The following is a 22,949-nucleotide window of genomic DNA, read 5'->3' as shown; positions in this document are numbered from 1 at the left end:
TGAAGTTGCCGATGTTTGTAGAAAAGCGGCCATTACCGAAACGCCGCGAGTATCAGGCAGTTGGAGCTACGTCCCGCTGTGATTAATTAGTAAGCATAATCGTTAGAAACGATTTCTAACCTTTGTATTGTAATATTTATCAATCGCATATCATAATTTCAACGTTAATATGTAGGCGTAATTGTTCGAAAAGCATATTTCGCGAAAAATTCGATGCAAAATTTCTTGCCAACATAACCCAACTTAAACTGTTTCGCGCGCGCGAATGTGTTGCGATCCGTGGATATATCGTTAATTCTAGCTTACATATTTATATTGTGTATGTTATAATGCGAAATAATAAGATTATTCTAATATATGTATGTATTTTATTTGTTACAGGTAGCATTGCGATACACAGTGCGATTCACGCGTCGTGTCGGGAGTGCCGTGTAAAGTTTCGCGTAACGGGAGTGCCGTGTAAAGTGTCGGGCGATCGTAATTATTCGTGTTTTCGCGAGTGTCGTGAGTGCTACCATGGACCAAGAGAGGAGGAGGAGGCCCGGGGAGGCATCGGGCGACATCGGGGCAACTGTGAGGTATGCAAAATAAAACATTTTTTCTAAACTGTTTATGAGATATTCGACACACACTATTCGACACAATTATGTATATACATAATTTGAATATTTTGTTTTCAGATCAATGTGCTGTGTACTACAACTCCGCTATTGCACGTATCGGTGAGTGAGAAATTGTTTATTTTATAATATTTCTATAGCGGTACTGGGGGTATAATATATGTTGAAAATATTAAAATAGTAACATATATGTTTTAAATAATATGTTATAATATCTTATCTGCGATTAATATTTTTTGACAAAAATCAGCTCTGATAATTGTCAAAAATATTAATCGAATTTAAAATATTATAACATCCCTTTCTAAAAGAGGCACGTTAAGTCGATTCTTGCAAGTATTGTTGCATCTTTTCCGATGCTGATTAACTGTTTCGATTTGCATTGTGCATTATATTCGTAGCATCGAGAGGCTGTCATCGCGAAGGTTAATAGTTTAACAGTTTGTGGAAAATAAAATAATATGTTATAATATTTTAAACTTGATTAATATTTTTGATAGTTATCAGCTGATTTCTGTCAAAAAATATTAATCGCGGATAAGGTATATCATAACATATTATTTACAACATATTGCTATTTTAATATTTTTAACATATTATTTTAAAATTTAATTAGCAAATTAACGCTTTAATCAGCTGATTTCTGCAAAAAAATATTAATAAAGCGTTAATTTGCTAATTAAATTTTAAAATAATAATATGTTAAAAATATTAAAATAGTAATATATTGCAATTAATATGTTATAATACTTTATCTGCAATTAATATTTTTTGACAGAAATCAGTTGATAAATATCAAAAATATTAATTGAATTTAAAGTAATACAACATTTTATTTAAAACTAATATTATTATTTTATTTAATTTTATTTTGAACAAATTGTCAAACTGCTAACTCTCGCGATGACAGCCTCTCGGTACTATGAATAACGCACAACGCGAATCTTGACAGTCAATAAACATCGCGAAAAAGCGACAACAATAAACTTCGATATATGCGAGTATCGACTTTACATATCTTTTTTGGAAAAGGATTTCCATACATTATATATCTTGTGTATATTATAAATCTACACAGTATTTTCTATTTTAAATAGTTTTTAAATATGTGTTATATTCATTTGAATATAATTATCTGTTGTTGTAATTATTTAACAATTCTATTTTAAATAGATTAGTGTTAAATAAATAAAAATACTATTGAACGCCAAAATACATGTATTATTCATTGTTAAACTCGTTTGTTAAAACGATTGACAAAACTTTTAATTAAAACGAAAAAACAACATAATTGACCCGCTTTTCAATTGAATGTTTGCGTAACAAGACAAGGATTTAACAATTACTGTATAATTAACTTGTTAAAGAGATAATTTTTGCTTTTTAGAAAGAATTTTAAAGAAGTTACTTTAACTAAATAATCATATTTTAAATAGCTTTTCAAATATTCTTCAATAAGTAATACAATAACACAAGTGTCGAATTTCCTATAAAATTTGAAATACTTCGTTATATGGATATAACCACACGTAAAATTATTGCTACAGAGAACGAACAGTAATTAAATATCGAAGAATAAAGTTTCGTTATTCGAATGTATTCATGCGTAAACAGAGAGAAATATAACATAGAAAACAATTTCTGCTATTTCTATCTATATTTTTCACTTATTGCTTTATTCCTGTTTTTATATTCTTTGCTTTGCTTTCTTTGAAATTAAGACATCGTAATATTCTTACAGCTTGATTGTAATCCACGACTTATTGACACTAAAGACAATAAAGAAATATAGATGGAATGGTGATATTATTGCACATTGCTTGCGACGATGAGAAATGTCTGTTTATTTGAGATAGAATCGTTTGTAAGAGAATGCTGAAGCAGAATACACGATAGCGTTAGATTTATGAACGATCAAAATCCAGTGTAGCACGTATATAAAGTCCGTAAGCTCGTAAATCTTAATGCAATTATCCGGATACGGTTTTCAATTTGTACAGTAAGAAAATTGCACGGTAAGATGTATCACATAAATAGATTAAAGTTACTTAGAAAAATTATTATATCCAAAATTTGTGCACAGAACACTTTGTGTGCGAATAGTACGATACAAAAATTGATCAAAAATAAAATTAGTATTAATTTATAAATATAGTATTAATTTATAATTAAAACGTATAAAAAAACAAATGGCAAATTCATACTATCTTTTATGTGCTACTTTTTATTGTATAAAAAAGTACACAACTATTAAAAAATAAAATGAAACAGTTTTTATAAAAATATTCATAAAAATTTACCAGTATTTTTGTATTCTTTATTTTTAGCTTCCGGATTTAATAAATGAAACGTGTCATTCAAGTCTTCTCTTAAATTGGTTTCAGGATTAATTTGAGCAGATATTCTAATATTGTAATATTACTATATTCAGCTACGCGATCGTTTTCCTCATACCTCTATAGTCTATATTTATTAATGAAGTGTCTTTTTAAATCTAGTACTTGTTTTAATTGTATAAACATTGTCACAAAAATTGCATTTTGCTTTATGGATTTAGAACGTGTAATATTCATACGTCCAGCTACATCGTGTTTTCGACGTCGACATTATATTTTTGTTTTATATAACAAAGTGTGTGTTATTAAATACAAAATGAAAACTATTTTATCGAGAAGAAATTGATCAGAGACGATCGTGCAAAGATAGAGTCTCTTTTATTGGAATATAAATATTGATATATAGTATTTTGTGTGTGTGTGTCTCATGTCGTTATACTTCTATTTATAAAATTATTTTAAAAAAAAAGTAAATAAAACACCAAATTCACGCGTCTATCTAGGCAACTGTTATAGAGGAAAGTATTTCTTTAACGTACATTTATTTAAAACCAATTAAGAATAAAAATTATACATAATATAAAATTTTTTTTCTTTTTAAAATTTTTATATATTATTCACGCGCATATACATGAATTTGAATATTTTTTTATATATTTCATGTACTTTTTTATCATTCTTTAGAATGTATTGTTGCGATATTTTACGTAACAAGCTCTTACTGTAGAAATTAGAGAACATCCGGACAAGACAGGTGATACGAAGCGTTTCATGAGCAGTACTCTCGCTTTAATGAACAAGCTGAGTGAAGATGAATATAATTAGAGCCCCGAGATTAGCCGTTTTTTTCGGATAACAAATCTTACGACGGTGAAAACTTTGGCGATGCTGGCGATGACATCAGCAGTAGATATAAAAATCCACCTTTCTGAGACGTCCTATGTCCTATAGTCCTATAGGAACAGCCGATAGAGAACGTTTGGCAATGCGCCCGTGTTTGTTGACTTGAAATTTAGCAGCCGGCGATTGTTTTGGCTGTGTGCCATTATCTGTTACGCGCGAATCGATTCACGCGAATGCTAAGGAAAGAGAGAAAGAGAGAGAGAAAAGGGAAGGTGGACAAGGTAGAGAATCTGCCCTTTATGTCTTTTTGGAACGGGAAGAATGTTAAATCGCATTACCATCCGGTATGGCGACATTATTCATTTGCATTATTATTTCTCGCTCGAAAGACTCCGAGATCTCCCTTCGTCAGTGATGCACAACCCTCCGCAGTTTGCGGCATTTTCGCTCTTATTCAAACTACTCGTGCAAATTGCCCTATCTTAAACATATTTAGATGCAATCATTTCCGTTTCCACATTCTGATCATCAAAGTACTTAAAGTTTCTGTTGAATTTGCTTAGACGCTCTAATCTTTTAACTAATTTTTTCGTATCTCTTTTTCTAGAAGTAAAATTGAGAAGAGATAGATGATGAATTGAATGAAAGTGATATGAAGCTGGACTTATTAGTACTTTATATCTTTATTCGAAATCTATAAAGTATAAAGATCTGTGGAACACTTTGACATTTGAAGGAGCCTTAATGACTGGTTGGAGGTTGCGCGTCACTGCTTTATATTCAGCTCCATTTCTTCCCTATTGCCTGGCACCTCGTATCGACAATCTTAGAGTACTCACGTTTTCAAACTTAACACATTGCGACAAGGATAAATTCGCGGCTTGAAAGCGCGTTTCGGCTTCGTCTGTAATTTTTCTCGAATATTTGTTACACCATCTGCGGTACCACGCGTAGATCAGAAATTTTCTACCATCCATGAAGATTTAAAAGCAAAAGAAAAAAGAGCCTTTTTCGCTTTCGGTAGAATAATTGCGAGCAGTTTGTTACGAGCTGGTTCTTTATCGATTAACGATCCTGTGATAAATCGTAAAGATCGAACAGTTCGCGATCTCTATCGTAAATTTCATATTTGCAGATAAAAGACTATTAAAATATAAATACGGCATCGAGGCATCCCTTCTTTTAGGGAGAGAATCGCATAGGATTACGCTTCACTAAAGCAATATGTGATTTTTCACGCGTCAGTCTATGTATAAATACATTTTTACGATGCTCATTATGCTCCCCTTTTTATCCTCGTAATTTACGAGTAAGTTTATCGGACCTCCCCGAATATATCGGTGCATTTTCTACGTATTGCACGATGTATGCAGCACGCGTAGCGCGATAATGTTCACGTATCAATGCAATATAGCCCCGTGGTCCTCGCACGCTTCTCATCTCTCGCTTCAACCGCGACGGCAACGTAAATATTAAAGATAGCGCGCTGGCGCAAGACGCGCCGTCTGTCAAGATTAGACACCACCCTCGGCGAGCTGAATATAATGCTGCAAAAAGCATGGGGAACCCCGGCGCGACGCGTGTAAAAAGGGCGAGGAGAGACGAGATCCTACAAATTACTTCTCGCCTCGAGATCCGCCGCGACGGGGTGGGAGGGTAAGCGAGCTCGTTCGTTTCATTTCATCCCTGTCTGCTCCATGGAAAGCGCATTTTTTGCCCACCGCTCTGTTGATCTCCCTTTTCCCTTCGGTGTGTAGCGTGTCGCCCCCGACACTTCGGGAGGAGGGGGGTTTACAACAAAGGAGTCCGTTTGACGAGTCGCGACAGACGTTGTTACCCTCTTTTTCGAGGACTTCCTCTCGTGATCTTGTCTCGTCGTTCGCGACACGCTCAGATTATCGACGTTTAAACTGATTTGTATCCAATATATTGTACGAATACCACTCGTAAGAAAACAATTCTTTAAATAAATGATTTTTGTTAAGATTTGAAATTTCACGTAAAATCAGTTTTTTAATTACATATCTTAACATTCTGATTAACTTTTTTGTAATTAAGTGTGATTTCTTGTCTCTCTTTTTTAAATTATAAGTTAAAAAATCAAATTGAAGATAAGAGAAATTGAAGTTGATCGACATCGGTGAAATCGATTCCTGAAATATTAAAGACAAGAGAAGATGTCAGATAGGAAAACATTAAATTTATAAAATACGTTGAAACTGTTAGACTATAGACTACGATACACGTTTATAATATTTATCTTTAATGTCTCACAAAACCCTCCTTTATTACATCTCTAAAATTTAGGAGAGTGTAAGGAAGTTAAATTTTTAATAAAGAGATCTCATATAAGAGAGAGAGAGAGAGAGAGAGAGAGAGAGAGAGCCAGAAATATCTTTAAGCGAGAAATATTTGTCATCTCGTGTGTCAAAATGATATAACGAAAAATGTTTTTCGTTAAAAGACACATTGTTACGGAAATTATGATGTGCCCAATGTGTCGACGCATACAAATGAAAAGTTGCTCTCGCTATATTTCAAACTTTGTGCAGCGTTGATGCACACGTCAAGGCGAAGTTATATCGAGGAAAATGTCGCTATCGGTTTTGCCCAGAATGACTTGGAAAGCTCTCTCTCAGCGGATTTCAAAATCGTCTTCGGATTGCGGCGTGAAATCCATTACCGTCCTCATGAGGTGCCGTCGCGTACATCATATTCCTTTGAATTTCCATAAGTGCGGACACTTCTCAACGCCGCAGCTCTTCGGACAAGATGCAAATGGCTGAGTACGTAAATGCAAATCTGCGAGTGCATGGCACGGACACAACGAGGGAGATAGCGCTCCCTCGTTCGGTGTAGATTCTGCTACGCTATTACGCTAGTTTGCTGTCATTCCACGAATGACTGATTCGTCAAATCCTCCCTGTACTCGCGCACACCGTAATTAAGTTTGTTTTAATAAAGCCAAGAGAATTAAAATTATTCTTAAAAGCTTCTATAAAGGTATAATAACTTCTCTATAAGAAAAAGTAAAATTGAATTCTATTTCGAGATAGTTTCTCTCTTCTTTCTCTCCTCTCTGCAGTAAATGTGTATATACATATACTTTAGAGAGAGAAATATTTATATAAAAGAAATTAAATAGAAATTAAATAGTTTTTGTTTTTGGTATTGAATTATTTTAATAGTCTGCAATATATACATTAATATCATAATTTTTGAAACGCTTTTACAAATTAATTTTTTAAATTACGAATTATTATATTTCTTTATAAACTTATATTATATATATTAGAGTTTTAATGTATGTATAATCTCGTAAAATAATTCAATTTTTAAAAATTATTTAAAACATGTTTGTAAAATACGTTGCATTATTAGAAATTCTTTTAGCCGAAAGCAAACACAAAATTATTATTCGCATGAAAAATGGAATTTTAAGCGCCGCTTCTCGGGCAAGATCGGCTCGCGGAGAGTTCACCTCAACTTGTAAGTCATTGCCAACAACGCCAGGCATACGAAACTACGAAGGCGGTTATATATGAGCGATGTGCCGAACCACGTTGGATCTAATCCAGCGTGCATGCTGAGGCATACATCAGTGACTACTAATGTACCGGCGTATGCACATGCCTGCAGTATGGGAACTCGCGCACGTATGCATGCGGTAATTCCGATAACTCCACTTTGGAGGTATCCACGGCTTGTAAATGGATGGAACGATCGGTGCTGTCGTTATTAGGGCACTCGTGAATCTCGTGCTGTCCGCGATAATCAAATGTTAAGGGAATCGACCCTCGAGCGCGTCGAATGTTTCCCGCGCTTTGCATTTTTTCTCCTCTTCTTATGAATAGTTTATAATATATATTTATAAATTTTATATATATATATATATATATATATATATATATACAGTTTCTCTTTTTATGATCATATATTATTCATAATATATATTTGCTAATTTAGAATAAAAATGCAAATGTAAAAAATTTCAGAAAAAGTATATATTTTGGTGCAAAAAATATTTCCAAAATAGCTAAAAGTCGCAGCACTATAATATTCTCTTATTATGATCGTATATAACGATGTCATTTCTTTTTCTATATTCGACTTTTATTTGATTATTCAATTTACTAATTAATTTGTCGTATTTCAGATAATTCAAACGTAATTTAAATTCTCTATATCTCTCATCTGTCAATAACAGCATTAATCGAAATAATTTAATTTCTAAACGCGCCGCGTGCAACTCGGTTTAATCGATCGTCTAGAATAGCGAAGCCTTCCGTATTGAATCCAGAAACGGGTTTTACAGGTTTCCTCAACAAGTTTAACGATACTGCGGTATCGACACATGAACGGTAACATCTGGCATTATGTAGCGAGTGTAAGAAATGTTATTGTTTGCGCACCCCGTAATAATGGAACTCCATGTCATTTGCGTATAAAGGGACATGAGAAAATACGCGATCTTACGGCAAGTCATCGTCGCACTTGCGCCTGGAATATTTACTACCTTTACTTTCTCGTAAATCTCCTCGGAAAGGTTAACGATCCTCTTTGCTATCTCGTGCAACTGTGAGGCTCTTGATATTATTCGTATCACCCGAGCTCGTGATTTATATAGTTAATTAATATCCTCTTCAATAATTTTATTTTATCTAATTTTTATTCATTAATGTGTTTCTATATATATATTTTATGTCTTAGTAAGGAGCTTTTATTCGTATAAAATTAATTTTATAATTCACTCAAATCAAGAAGAAAATCTAATATTCTGAGTGTAAAATATTTTGCTATATTATATTATTACGAGGAATGCTGAAATTTTTGTGAGATTTGCCTTATTGAGCCAATTTTTAAAGATAAATATCTTAAGAACGATAGATATATCTTCCTCAAGCTATTTATATTGGAATAAATAAATTAGAAATAAAAACGTACGTAGAAGAGTTAAGTACTATAGAAATAAAAAGATGGATCTATATATTTTCTTTTCTGTATTTTTTCTAATTTATATTGGAAAAAAAATTTAGTACATAAATATAAAAAAAAGTTTTAGATTGATATTCTACAATAGTTCGATATTTACGTAATAGCTTACATTGCAATCAACACATGCTTGTTTTTATTTTCTACGACGTTTTAAATAATAGTATAATTCCGGAGTAATCCTATATATATATAAAAGAAATAAATAAATATTAAATATTGTTTGAAATAATATTGCGAACTGCATCCTTAAATCATTATATTATACAAGCGGAAAGTATTGAGTAGAAGAAGACATTATTTTCATCAATGACGTTAATATATAATTTCCGAATCAACGCTTTCTCTATACAATGTAACAATGTTTCCGGATGTTACATTGGCTTTAATGATTTACGATGTGCCATACATCTTACATGTGCTCGCTCAAAGGAGGATCGATGCAGGCGCGAATAGCGTCGCGTCCGAGCAGCGTCGTAAACGAGGCAACTATTTAACTGCAAGATGTGAGTTGTGTATCTCGTGTTGTGCGACATACTTGAAGCCAAAGTGAGTCATTATTGGACGCTTTGTCCCACACGACGAGAAATCCATGGAACTTTACTTACTTAGGTAACCGCTCTTCCCGTGGAAAGTTTGCGCTCCTGGTGAACGCGTCTTACCATCAGCGCGTGTATTTCTTTATTTTTGCCACGCTGCCGCAAAGTTGAGAATTCGTTATTGATGCATAAACTTGACGGAAGTTTACTGCATATCACGGAGCATAAATAAACTGATGCAAGTACAGTTGTGCGAGAGCAATCCCTTGCGTGTCTCATTATTTCGATCTTGTGACTAAATTTTTACGATTGTGTGTGTGTCATCAAGTATATAAATATAAATTTAAAAAGTATATGATTCTCTTTTTTAACGCAAATAAAATTTGAAAGAAATACAGAATAAATTGAAAAACGTAGCACGATCGAACAGAAGATAATTTCTCATGGAAAAAGTCGAAAGTGTAACTTGAACTTTTTTTTCGAGAAACTTGACTTTAAAAATGGGAAAATTCATAACTTGTTTACTTATTTTAAGCTTAAATGATTTCTGATAACTTTGCGTTATATGTTATCGAATTTATCTTGCAAAAATAGTCATTAAAATATGTATAAAAAGATACAATATTTTTTTCTATTGAACAAAAGTTTATCTTGATATTTTAAAACTTCTTTAATGTATCAGCTGTATCTGTAATTTAAATTATTTTAAAATGTCCTAAATTTATATATTAGTCGCTGTCACAAGATAAATTCGGAAATTATTTAAACTTAAGAAAGTGTATTTAAAAAAAAATTTTAAAGTTTAGTCAAAAATTTTATGCGAAAAAAATTTAGTCTACATTTTTTTACTTATTTTTGTATTCTATATAAGAGTTGTATCTGGAATTACATCATCGATTAGAGAAAAGGTTAAAATGTGCTTAATGATTGCATAACAGAGAAAATATTGTGGAGCAAATTAATAGTCTTTATTTCTCTGCGAAAAAGTTGGGGATAGCGAGACGCGGGTGAGAATTGCTTTCGGAAACGTGGCGCACGAATAATCCTTCAGCGTCAATGGATAATGATGATGCCGGTGTACGCTGACCCGCGGAGATTTATCAAGCACGCAAGTATAGAGCAGCGGGGCCACTCGGCCATTTTTTGAGACTTTATTTCGCCCGACCGTCTCGGTAAGCTCGATATCGCGTGACGAAACTTATTGGAAAAGTTTTACCCACCTCACGGGAATTCCGCAGTCGCGGAAGTACGATCGCGGGGATTTGCCGGTTGTTAAGGAATATATAGTCGGAGACGGTGAAACACTTGAAATATACAATGTCGCGGTAATAAAGATGGAGCGTCTCATAATGAAACGTTTCGTACGCATACCCGGTCTCTCTCTGCGAAAGTTTGAACCGGTTATTGGAAAAGTTTCCTTTTCATCGAACAAAAACCTCTTAATTCGCGGTGATTTTTCATTGGCAGGTGCTAACTTAATAATTTCCCTTCGGCTTATGATATGGATTAAAACATTAATTCCGACGTATCAACAATAAGAAAAAGTTTGAAATACGATTGCGGCTGTCCAGCGGAAATCACTGAATTCTCTCTCTCTCTCAATTGTTAACAGTTTCATTGTATTCTCCATCATTAATTTTGATACCTCCAATATTTTTTTAATGGTTTATCTTTTTCTTCTCATTACTGCTTACACTATGGAAATATTTTTAAATCTAAAATTTATGTATTTCTAATATGTATTTTTAATCCATTATTAATATGTAAAACACGAGAGAATGTGCAGTTTTAATATTTAATAAACACTTCTTCATTTAAATAATGTATCGACTGTAATTAATTGTAATTAAATATCGAAGCAATAACGAGATATTTTCCTTCATAAAATAATCATGAGTTTCGCGGACTTTCCCTTCAAATTAAATTAAACATCATGCGCGCGGAAACATAGAAATAATTTATTGCAGTTTATCAATGTTGTTCTTGAATAAACAAAACATTTCGCGATTGATATAGACAGAGCAAGCAACACTTTTATGTAAGAGATGTTCAGACGGAATAAAGACATCAAAATAGCAAGTCGTTGTGATCGAAATGAAGCGAGTTTGAATCGACGGATTGCTAGAGATTACGAAAAGAATAAAAGAGAGAATCGCGCGCGCGAGTGTAGAAGAGGTGTAGAAGAGGAAAGAAACCTGCGACTATTGCGAGTATTACGAGGATAGTTTGGACAACGCGCGAGGGAATATTAATGCGTTCGGGTCGGACTTGGCCGGAAGGAGAGAGCAACGCTAACCGAACTTCAATCGAATTAACATACTAATGGCGCTCGAACCAATTGCGAAACTTTCATTTTAGTCGAGCAACATAAAAAAAAAACAAAAAAAAAAAACAGTCTTTGTTTTCTATCTCAACGAATACTCCGTTGCGGAGTTTTGTATACCAACTTCACGATCATTTGCCAGGAGAAATTTACTTAACGCGTTTCAACACGAACAATGCAAATATTATGATGCATATATGTATATGCACACTAAATTAGGTCAGTCTATATCAAATTTATCTGTAATATAAATAAATATGATTTTCAAATTTAATTTATGAGACACAGATCGAACAAGTAATAGCCAATAAGATGACAACATTCTTATTGAGATATCGAAGAAGTATACTTATTAAACAATAAAAACATAGTTTTAACTGATAAACGGATATCGAATGCCTGCATTACATATGCATTCGTTCCTCTCTAATAATAAGAGGTCAAAGTTGCTAAATATAACCAGAATAAGTGTGGACAGGAGCAATAAAAGATAGGTCCAATACTGGCCTGAAGAACGAGCTACAAGTTACGCAAAATAGATGATCAATACTGGCCAGAGTCGTAGCGAGAACTAAAGTATCTTTGAGGACAAAGTACCTTTTCTCGTATTTTATATTTTATCTACCTGCAATAACACGTAATCGGGAATGCTACCGGTGTATTCATAAATCGCGATTAGGGTACACTCCACAAATCTCGGGTGATCGCGAGTTTCCGTTGGTTTAGCCAGCAAGTAGAGCGGGAGATAGTAAAAAGATGTATTGGAGATAGGAAAAATATATAGAAATATTATTAAACGATATTGGGGTCGGTTAATGGATTACTAACAATCCATACAAGTCAATTCATCCTAGATTAATTGATTCACTAATTAGTTGAAGTTAATCACGCTTTGCAATTAGATATAATATAACAATTCTGTTTGTCCAATAACATTATGCTTTCACGATGAAAGCGCAGGTATGTGATTATCTATTTTTAATTACAAGATGAATCAAGGTTACCACGTGGATCCAATACCGATTTTTTTTTTTTTTTTGTAAAAATGGTGGACGCTTCATAAACAGAAAACAAGTCTCTTACGAACTATCACATCTTCACTGTCCGCGATGTACAATATATACGACGGCATCAAGCTAATGTTCTGTGTTAAACGAGCTTATATGCGCGATAAAAATGGCTTACGCGCGAAAAACAAAAACTTATTAAACGTGTTGTTAACAGGACAGTATCTTCACCGATTTTTAAAAACGTTTCTGAAAAACTGCTCATGCTCTACTGTTCGAAAAGAGTTTGCGAATTACATTATAATACGAGTTAAAATTAGAATTTAATATTTACTCTTTTGTCAACTATATATTGAGTTTTATATCGAATTATGTATGTAATTATATATATCCAAAGCATATAAATAATACATTTAAACTACAATTGCGTGCAATTATAATCCCTCAGCAGTTAAATTTCACTGCGTATTATAATTGCCACATAATAGCGAATTAAAATCGGTTATTCCGTATTAGAGAAATCGATATCTTAATAACAACATATGTATACGTTAAGCAAATTTGATAATTAATTTAGCTAATGAGGTTTACTAATTGGCATATTAATGTGTTTTCGCACTAAAACCTTCACTTTCTCCAATATAAGCATATCTACAAACAAATACGTGGACACGTTTCTGCGCTAATCAAACTGGACAGTGAGAATTGATTAAATCCCATCAATGTTCTTGTTGATTAATTATATATTAGTAGATTATTGTGAATCGCGAATATCAGTAACAACATTTTTATACCACCATTATTTTTATACCTTTCAATATTATTCAATGTTATTCATAAAATCAGCAGCCACATTCTTACGTGACGTAATCTTGATTAAATCGGCTTTTGAAAACCATCGTATCGCGACCACATCGAAAATCTCACTTACATATATATATGTAAGTAAATAAACGTTTTAGAACATCGAGAGTATCTCTTTGATATCTCGACAAAAAAATTCAATAAATTGCATTTGATGCAATATCCCTTTGTTTTTGTCGCTTAATTGTTAACCGCATACTGTGACATATTTCCAACAGGCGAATACGTACGTCTGTTACTCATATATTGCTATTTAAAAAAAATTACATTATTAATTCTTCTTATAAGTAGAACTGTAATTGAAGGATTTATTCGAAAAAAAACTATATATTGCAATCATTAAACTATATTTATCGTTTTCACGCGTTTTATATGCTCTATCTTTAATGCATCTGACCTGTTTACACATTCTGTCTTATTATGCGTAAAAGATTGAGAAATAATTTTTAATGAAGAAAACACGATGTTCATGATAATGACTGCTCGATACTCCAAAAAATTTTATCATTTTACGACGAAAAATCATTGCTACACCATTATCGCTACTTTTCGCCGTATTCACGGGATAAGAAGGGACAGAAATTATTCAAATCCTGAATGGGGTTTATTACATCTTCTTCGGGTGAAACGGTGAAACGTTGTTGCTGTCGGGCGTGCCCTTAGAAATTCCGTTATTGACGCGCGAGGCGTGCGAAACTGGATCGCCGACTCAGCCATTTCTTCTTTCATCCTCATTAGCCTTTGCTCGCATAATTTACACCGCGATTTATTTAATCCGCATTAACGAGCGCATTATTAATCGCTGCTGGCACGACGCCACCGTTTATCGCTCGGCATGTTTTCCTGCCGGCATGTAAATCCTCTCAGCTCGTGGCTCTCTCTCAACGCGGCGGAAGGGGGTGGGAAACAATGGAAATGCATGAGCGATTTTTCGTGGCGCGAGCTGGGGCGAGCTCGCAGGATTTGTGACACTAAAAGGATTTCATTGATATTAAATGGCCGCTATACTCGCATTTATTACGCGCGTACACTTTTCGCTCGCGCCCGCGTCGACTGAAAATTGTCCGCCATTAATAATTCGGTCGGGGGTCTGTGCGTAAAAACGGGGGGGGGGATAGCTCTTTAAAACTTTCTCTCCTTTCTCTTCGATATACTAATTTAATTTGTGCAAAATTAATTCTTGCATTTTTAGATGCTTCTTTTCGCGAGAGCGTTTCGCTTTCACGACGCTCACGACAAAAATATCCACCCCTCAGAAATTATGCGCGAAATTAAAGCAATTTACTCTAATTACATTGCCATTTCTGTGAATTTAACGTCGGAAAAATCATAGAGTAATACTACTTTTCATTTCTTGAAAAGGCCGATTGTTTAAGACTTAAGATATATCTGTAATTAAATTTCTATACGTCTAATTAAATTAATTAAATTAATTAATTTAAGATTTTAATCCATGTTTCAAAAAACTTAATTGTTTAAAAAAAATATATATATTTATATATAATGTAAGCATAATATATTATTTAACTTAACGTAAAAAATAAAAGATAAATAAATAAATAATATAAATTAATAATTAATTTTTATATCAATATTTCGACAATATGTTTTATTCTCAAATAGGCTATAAATGCATATTTGAGCAATTGAATATGTTTACCAGTTCGCTTTCAATAAGAAATTACCTCCGATGTGTTTATTATTCATCGATAGCTGTTTATTGTTACGGTTTGTAAGCTTGAAAGCGAAATAGTCAAGCGAGTTAGATTTTAAAACCACTTTTAAAACTTTATCTCCTCCGTGTATATATATATATATATATATATATATATATATATATATCGAACGTAGAAAACGTGGTGAGAAAAAATTTCTCTCCGTGGCAGCGTAGCCTGAGACGCACGTAGCGATAGATTCTGTAAATCTCTCCGATACCATTACAGTTCCCCGCTGTATATACGAGCGTGGAACGTGCGCGTTACGATTTAACGATCGCAAGAAGTGCGCGCGGAAAGAAAGTTGCTCCTCAAAACTTTCGACGAAAGTCGACTGCAACTCTATCACCGTCTTACCTGTTCATTCGACATTCACACGATACGGCGTTATACAGTCCGAAACATGGATATATTCCATTATTGTGCAGTGGTTTTTGGAGCCGAATTTAACTCGGAAGATCTCGAATCGCGTCGTTTAGCTGAAGATCGGATCTGTCCTAGTTTCGAGTCTTGAGTTCTAGGTATTATAGGTATCGTGGCTTTCCGATTTCAATCTTTAGTCGGAACTTGAAGAGAAATGATGCGATTTTGAAAGCTGTCGTATAGCATGAATGATTAATCGGACAATTAATCAATTAATATGATCAATGAAAGTAAAAAATTTGTATTTTTTTTTTTAAATGATAGATCGCCAAAATGGATCAAAATTCTTAAATTAAAAAAAAAAATTAATCAGATTAATTTTTTCATTACGCTCAATTAGATTATTTTTAGTAGCTTTTTTCAAAAATTATTTTAAATAAAATTTTCAAAATATGGTTTGTCTTTTCTTCATAGATCTATGTTCCATATCAGCTAAAACGCATACTAAGGAAGAAATAAATCTGCTTTGTTTTTTTTTATTTTTATTCTACATTAAATAAAAAATATAAGATTATTTTTGTGTCGCCAGTGAAGAATAAAATTAAGCAATTATTGTAAACGACCCAACTGGCTTAATTGATCTTTATTAATTCGATATCATATATAAATATACAGACTACGTTCCGACCTTTGGTTCGAAAAAAAAAAAAAAAAAGGATGTCTAACTTACAAGTTCGTTTTTACCATCTATACGAAACGTTTAGTACAGAGAGAATTGTAACATGTTGAAAAAAGAAAAAATTTTAAGTAAGACTTGATAACGATCTGAACCAAAGGTCGAAACGTAGTCTGTATATTTATATATATATATGATATCGAATTAATAAAGATCAATTAAGCCAGTTGGGTCGTTTACAATAATTGCTTAATTAAATAAAAAAGTTTATATTAATATATGCAATTTCAGGTAAATATTGAAGCGATTTAAAACATGCTTAATTTATATTAAAAAGTTCAACTTATATTATAAATGTTTTATTATTATTATAAATTATGATTTTTGATAATAACTATGATGGAATATCATAGTATTCTATTTTTTAAAAATACGCAGTAACTACATATTTATATGAAAATCAATGCGAGAACGAAAACATGTTCTCATAACGACAAAATAAGAGCGACCCGTGGCCATTATTCCGGCACTAGATGAAATTAGGAGCGGTTGCCGTCTCGGAGCGAATTCCGAGACGGGATTCCTTAGAGAGGTACCCTCCTGCGGTTGTGTTACCACATAAATTCGTGTTCTGGCATAGATGTATTTCTGGCTGTTGGTGTGTGCGAGAAACGTAAAAGCCGGAGCTATTCACGCAGACGTACGACTTGCGAAATCCGTTCGAATCTCACGATGATCTCCAACGAGAGTCTCGCACTGTTTTCAGAAATTCTTGGCACATTCCTTACCTGGAAACGCCATCATTTTAATGTAATATATACATATATACATCCACATCCACATATACATATGTATATATATATAAATATTATATATATGTATATATAGGATATATGGCGGACAAATTTGCTTCTTTACTACTTGTCTTCGGGAACGTCCGTTTCCTTACTTAAAAGCGACGTCATTTTGATGTAATATATACATATATACATCCATATACGCACATAAATACATAGATACATATACATATATATAAATATTATATATATGTATAATATAGAATATATGGTGGACAAATTTGCTTCTTTACTACTTGTCTTCGGGAACGTCCGTTTCCTTACTTAAAAGCGCCACCATTTTGATGTAATATATACATATATACATCCACATACACACATAAATACATGCATACATATGCATATATATAAATATTATATATATCTTATATAGAATATATGGCGGACAAATTTGCTTCTTTACTACTTGTCTTTGGGACGTCTGTTTCCTTACCTGGAAGCGCCATCATTTTGATGTGATATATACATATATACATCCATATACACACATAAATACACACATACATATGCATATATTTAAATATTATATATATGTATATATAGGATATATGGCGGATAAATTTGCTTCTTTACTACTTGTCTTCGGGACGTCTCCGTTTTCTTACTTAGAAGCGCCATCATTTCGATGTAATATATACATAAATATATATATGTAAATATTATATATATGTATATATAGAATATATGGCGGACAAATTTGCTTCTTTACTACTTGTCTTTGGGACGTCTGTTTCCTTACCTGGAAGCGCCATCATTTTGATGTGATATATACATATATACATCCATATACACACATAAATACACACATACATATGCATATATTTAAATATTATATATATGTATATATAGGATATATGGCGGACAAATTTGCTTCTTTACTACTTGTCTTCGGGACGTCTCCGTTTTCTTACTTAGAAGCGCCATCATTTCGATGTAATATATACATAAATATATATATATAAATATTATATATATGTATATATAGAATATATGGCGGACAAATTTGCTTCTTTACTACTTGTCTTTGGGACATCTGTTTCCTTACCTGGAAACGCCATTATTTTGATGTGATATATACATATATACATCCATATACACACATAAATACACACATACATATGCATATATTTAAATATTATATATATGTATATATAGGATATATGGCGGATAAATTTGCTTCTTTACTACTTGTCTTCGGGACGTCCCCGTTTTCTTACTTAGAAGCGCCATTATTTTGATGTGATATATACATATATACATCCATATACACACATACATATGCATATATTTAAATATTATATATATGTATATATAGGATATATGGCGGACAAATTTGCTTCTTTACTACTTGTCTTCGGGACGTCCCCGTTTTCTTACTTAGAAGCGCCATTATTTTGATGTGATATATACATATATACATCCATATACACACATACATATGCATATATTTAAATAATATATATATGTATATATAGGATATATGGCGGACAAATTTGCTTCTTTACTACTTGTCTTCGGGACGTCCCCGTTTTCTTACTTAGAAGCGCCATCATTTCGATGTAATATATATATAAATATATATGTATATCCACATAAATACATAAATAAATACATACATATACATATATATAGATATTATATATGTATGTAGGTATATGTACATATAGGATATATGGCAGACAAATTTGCTTCTTTACTACTTGTCTTCGGGACGTCCGCTTCTTTACTTAGAAATACCATCATTTCGATATAATATATACATATATACATAAATATATACATATATGTACATATATATAAATATTACATATATGCATATATAGGACGTATATATATGACGGATAAAGTTTCTTTACTACTTGTCTTCGGGACGTCCGTTCCCTTACTTAGAAGTACCACTATATTTCGATGTAATATATACATATATACATATATAGAATATATGGCGGACAAATTTGCTTCTCTACTACTTGTCTTCGAGACGAAGGATTGTTCCTCTCGACAGAAAGCTGGACGTTCCAACACTGGCGGCGGTTTATCAAAACGGAAATCTCCGGCTAGAGCTATTTCTTCGAGTCTCCGGGTTTAGAAACTTTGATCGCTCACGGCTTTGTATAAACTACGCAAAGTTCGCGAACCGCATAGAGCGCGGCGTATAGATATGAGCGGTGCATTTTGAGTTAAACGTAATGCGGAAAGTTGAGATGCGAGATGGATTTAAGTGCGGAGAACGTTGAAACGGATGAGAAAGAGGGGGAAAAGATTTTTCCCTCGTATAATGAGGCCGGAGGATCCCGAAGGGAGTGCGTAATTAGACGTGTACGTGATATTTAACTCTAGATGAGACTGAACACTCGCGGACCAAATAAAGCAATATCCGAAATGTAACGTATTCTCAAGGAACTAATCTTTCATAATACTTAAGTGCACTCAAGAGCTCTAAAAGGTTTGTTAATCGCGTTGATCTCGCAATATTGTAACTAACATAGATATAATACACAAACCAGTTAAAGAGTATTTTTTTAAAATATAGAAAAATATAAAAAGACAAGTGTAGAAAACAGCAAGTTAATTACATAATGCATAAATAATACATATATACAAACTTGAGTCTAGATTTTTCTTTTATTTTTGATCTCAATTTTCAATTTAACATCTTTTCGATCTAATATTATTTTTAATCTAACATCTTTAATAATTTAAATGGTGAGATCATCCTTTTCTGAAACTACTTCATACATAATTTTGCTGAAAGTTTCTTTTTAAATTTCTAATTGAAGAACTGTTTGTTTGCTGTTTACACTTGAGATACAAAATAGAAACTTTAAAATTGAATATAGAATATCTTCAAAAATTTTGCAACACCTTAAATATTAACTTTAAAGTTAACATTAATATTAATAACATCAATATTATTATCCAATATATATTGGATTGCATCAATTTTATCTAATAGTTTTTTGGATGAAAAGGATTAACAAATTTTTTTTCCACATTTTTATGTAATAAGTTATGTTGATTCTTTTATTCTAAAACGGATGCAGCTGTCGGTTCTCCGCGAGATTTCATTTTAGAATACCGCGACTACGAAAACAGACAGAATTCTTCAAAAATAAAAATATTGGAAAACCATTTGTAGTGAAAATCCATATTTCAAGATGAGATTTGAAGATGGAACTGTTTTGATAAAGTTACGTTTGATGAATTTGCCTTGACACAATAGTAAATACACGCATTCTTGTATATTATTAATTTCTTTGCAAAATTAATTATGATTTTAATATAACATTATATTAATTTATGCAATATATTAAATATTACAATATTATTTATATATAATAATTTTAAATATTTTTATCATTACATGAGTACACATAAAAGAGTGTAATATGTTTTCATCAATTTATAAAATATTTAGTTTAAAATAGATATATATACCGTTTTGGAATGCTTCCATTAAAATAAAAATTTATTGTATGTTATGTTTATATAACATAAGTTTTTATGACAAGTTTTTTTTTTAAACAGACATTAATAAAAAATAGACATAAGTTAAAAGATAATTAGAAAAAAACATATCGTTATTCTTCATTCAATGATATATTAAATGAAATTATAATACCACTATGATCATGTAACATATGATTACTCGGTTTTCCAATATCATTCAGTTATCAACGCTAATGGAAATAGGGAACGCTATTAACCTGCTGTCTTTCTCTCCCTCTTTTCATAAAAGATTATGCGATACGACGATATGGCGCGATCTATTTTAGGAAATTCTACATTTGCATACTAACCATAGCTATTTTCATCGCCGGTCACTCGTTCTTGCTTTACGATAACGTTCCGGTCGTGCCGCGTGATGCACCTCATTAGTAAAGCAAAAAGGAAGAAAAAAGAAAAAGAAAAAGAAAAAATAGATACGTAGTTAGAGGAAGCGTTGTAAAGCTGCGAATACCACCGAGCTCGCTTGCATACTGCATTAATGTCTCCCACGTGTTTAGCCTTTCATCGATCAAGCCACGTTGCAGTTTCGCGTGACAATGTCCTCCGCTTCAAAGGGTCCTTTGCCAAAATGCGGTTACCAGTTTCATCAAAACTTCGGTCCCCCTCCCGCCGTCACGTAGTCGTGATGGTACCGCCGGCGGTTTTATAGCGCGTAGATACTGCATCTCATCCCCCCCAGATGATGGTTTGGAAGACGCGCACGTCACCTTTAATATCGTACATTTTAATACAGCCTCCTCTCGCGCGGGCTTGCGCCGTTAATGAACGCGCGCATGTTTTATAGGCGCCCCCCTTCTCCCCCAAGCTTCCATCGCATGCGCATGCTCGAGGAGCCCCATGATTAATTTTGCGTCAGACGAAACCCCGATCGTACCTCCCGAAAATTGCTAATTAACGATTGCGAGACGTATAACCGGCAACGAACGGGAAAATTTCACGGTACCGTAAAACATATTATTGTGCGCGCCCGTTTAACATTCGTGATAATTGCCGAAGTTGTCATACCAGCTACTTTAGTTTCCTAGCTGCAAGAGACTCGATTATAATAATATCATTTGAGTTAATTTTAAAGTACGATATTCGATTTTTTTTACAAATGTAGATGAGAAAAAAAAGAAACATACATTTATTGAATATAATTTTTTTCTTCATTAATAAAAAAAAAGTATATATTTTTATTAATATATTTTTACAGCAGTTTCTTTGCCAACACACTAATATGCGTTCAAGTAACATTTTTAATTCCGAATCTCGGGAGAGTGATAGATTATTCTGACGTAAAATCGCCGTGTACCATTTATATAATCAATCGCGTCGTAAATAATTCCGATATCAAAGTAGGCGGCCGTACTTCGCTAATTCTCCGTGAAAACGTCAATCCGCCGGGAGAGCCGACCCCGAGAAAGGTCGATCCTTAATTCTGATAAACTAGAAAGGTAGGCCGAGTCGACCGGGGGTCGTTCTTTCGGGGATGGTACCGGCTCGTTAATAAATTTGTATTTACGATGTCTAGCACGTTGCAGTTCTAGCGTGGGTTATTTTTATCTCACAACCGTGCATTTCCGCGACCGTGCAATCCTCTGTTGCGGGCATAAATATTCTGTCGCCGGCGCGTCGGGAGTGGTAGAGCTATAATCTCGACATTATTCGCAATCTCGGTGAACGAAATAGCGGTTCAGCGGAGTTTAATCACGCTACTAACAATGAATGACACTTTTATACCTTGTACGCGCGGGTTAATTCTTTTTTCTTCACTTGTGATTTTCCTCTGAAAGGAGAGAGGTGTTGCTTTCATTAACTAATTTTAATCGAGATGAGTAATATATTAATTTTTAATTCTACAGGCGATATTAATTTGAATGAAAAAACAAGATCTTCATATGTTAATAATTTATTCATTATTAACATTTTTCTAAAAGCGAAAGTTTGATCGTATTGATAGATTGATTGGCTGGAAGTTGATCATGTAAATTTATATAGTAGGCTAAGCGTCAGTGGTATCGCAAAGTTTAAGAAGCTTAACTCGTATCAGTTTTAAAAGTTACTTGGAAGCTTGTAAGTTATATTCTTGGATGATGAGTTCGTGTTCTTTTCCCTTGCTTAGTAAGAAGGCTTAATGCGCGCGGCTTTGTATGAATACGTATTCTGCATCTGCAGTAGAAAAAAAATTTTTACAATAGAATAAACGTCGGAAACGTAGTATAAAGAATGAATTTTTTTCCAGTCGAATAATTTAAATTTGCGTTAAACATTTGCATTTTGTCGCATTCATACACAGTATTGGCGGCCAAGTCGCGCGTATAA

General features: G+C 33.0%; 1 protein-coding gene and 1 long non-coding RNA gene across 2 annotated transcripts in view; one reads left to right on the top strand and one right to left on the bottom strand.

Moving 5' to 3' along the window:
- Positions 1 to 22,949, bottom strand: part of LOC145932591 (uncharacterized) — a 213,563-nt gene that overhangs the window by 22,948 nt on the left and 167,666 nt on the right. The gene's annotated exons all lie outside the window — the stretch shown is intronic.
- LOC145932589 (neuronal growth regulator 1) overlaps positions 405 to 22,949 on the top strand; it is a 106,236-nt gene continuing 83,691 nt past the window's right edge. Inside the window, exons 1-2 of the mRNA XM_083031632.1 lie at positions 405 to 578; positions 681 to 722. The gene's annotated coding sequence lies outside the window, so the exon portion shown is untranslated. The remainder of the gene's footprint in view (positions 579 to 680; positions 723 to 22,949) is intronic.

Source organism: Prenolepis imparis, unplaced genomic scaffold (assembly GCF_030444845.1).
Source record: "Prenolepis imparis isolate NDT839.2.m4 unplaced genomic scaffold, iyPreImpa1.0 SCAF_2, whole genome shotgun sequence".
In the NCBI taxonomy this organism is placed as follows: Eukaryota; Metazoa; Arthropoda; class Insecta; order Hymenoptera; family Formicidae; genus Prenolepis; species Prenolepis imparis.
The sequence above is the reverse complement of the archived record's forward strand: the minus strand, read 5'-3'. Positions and strand labels throughout refer to the sequence as shown.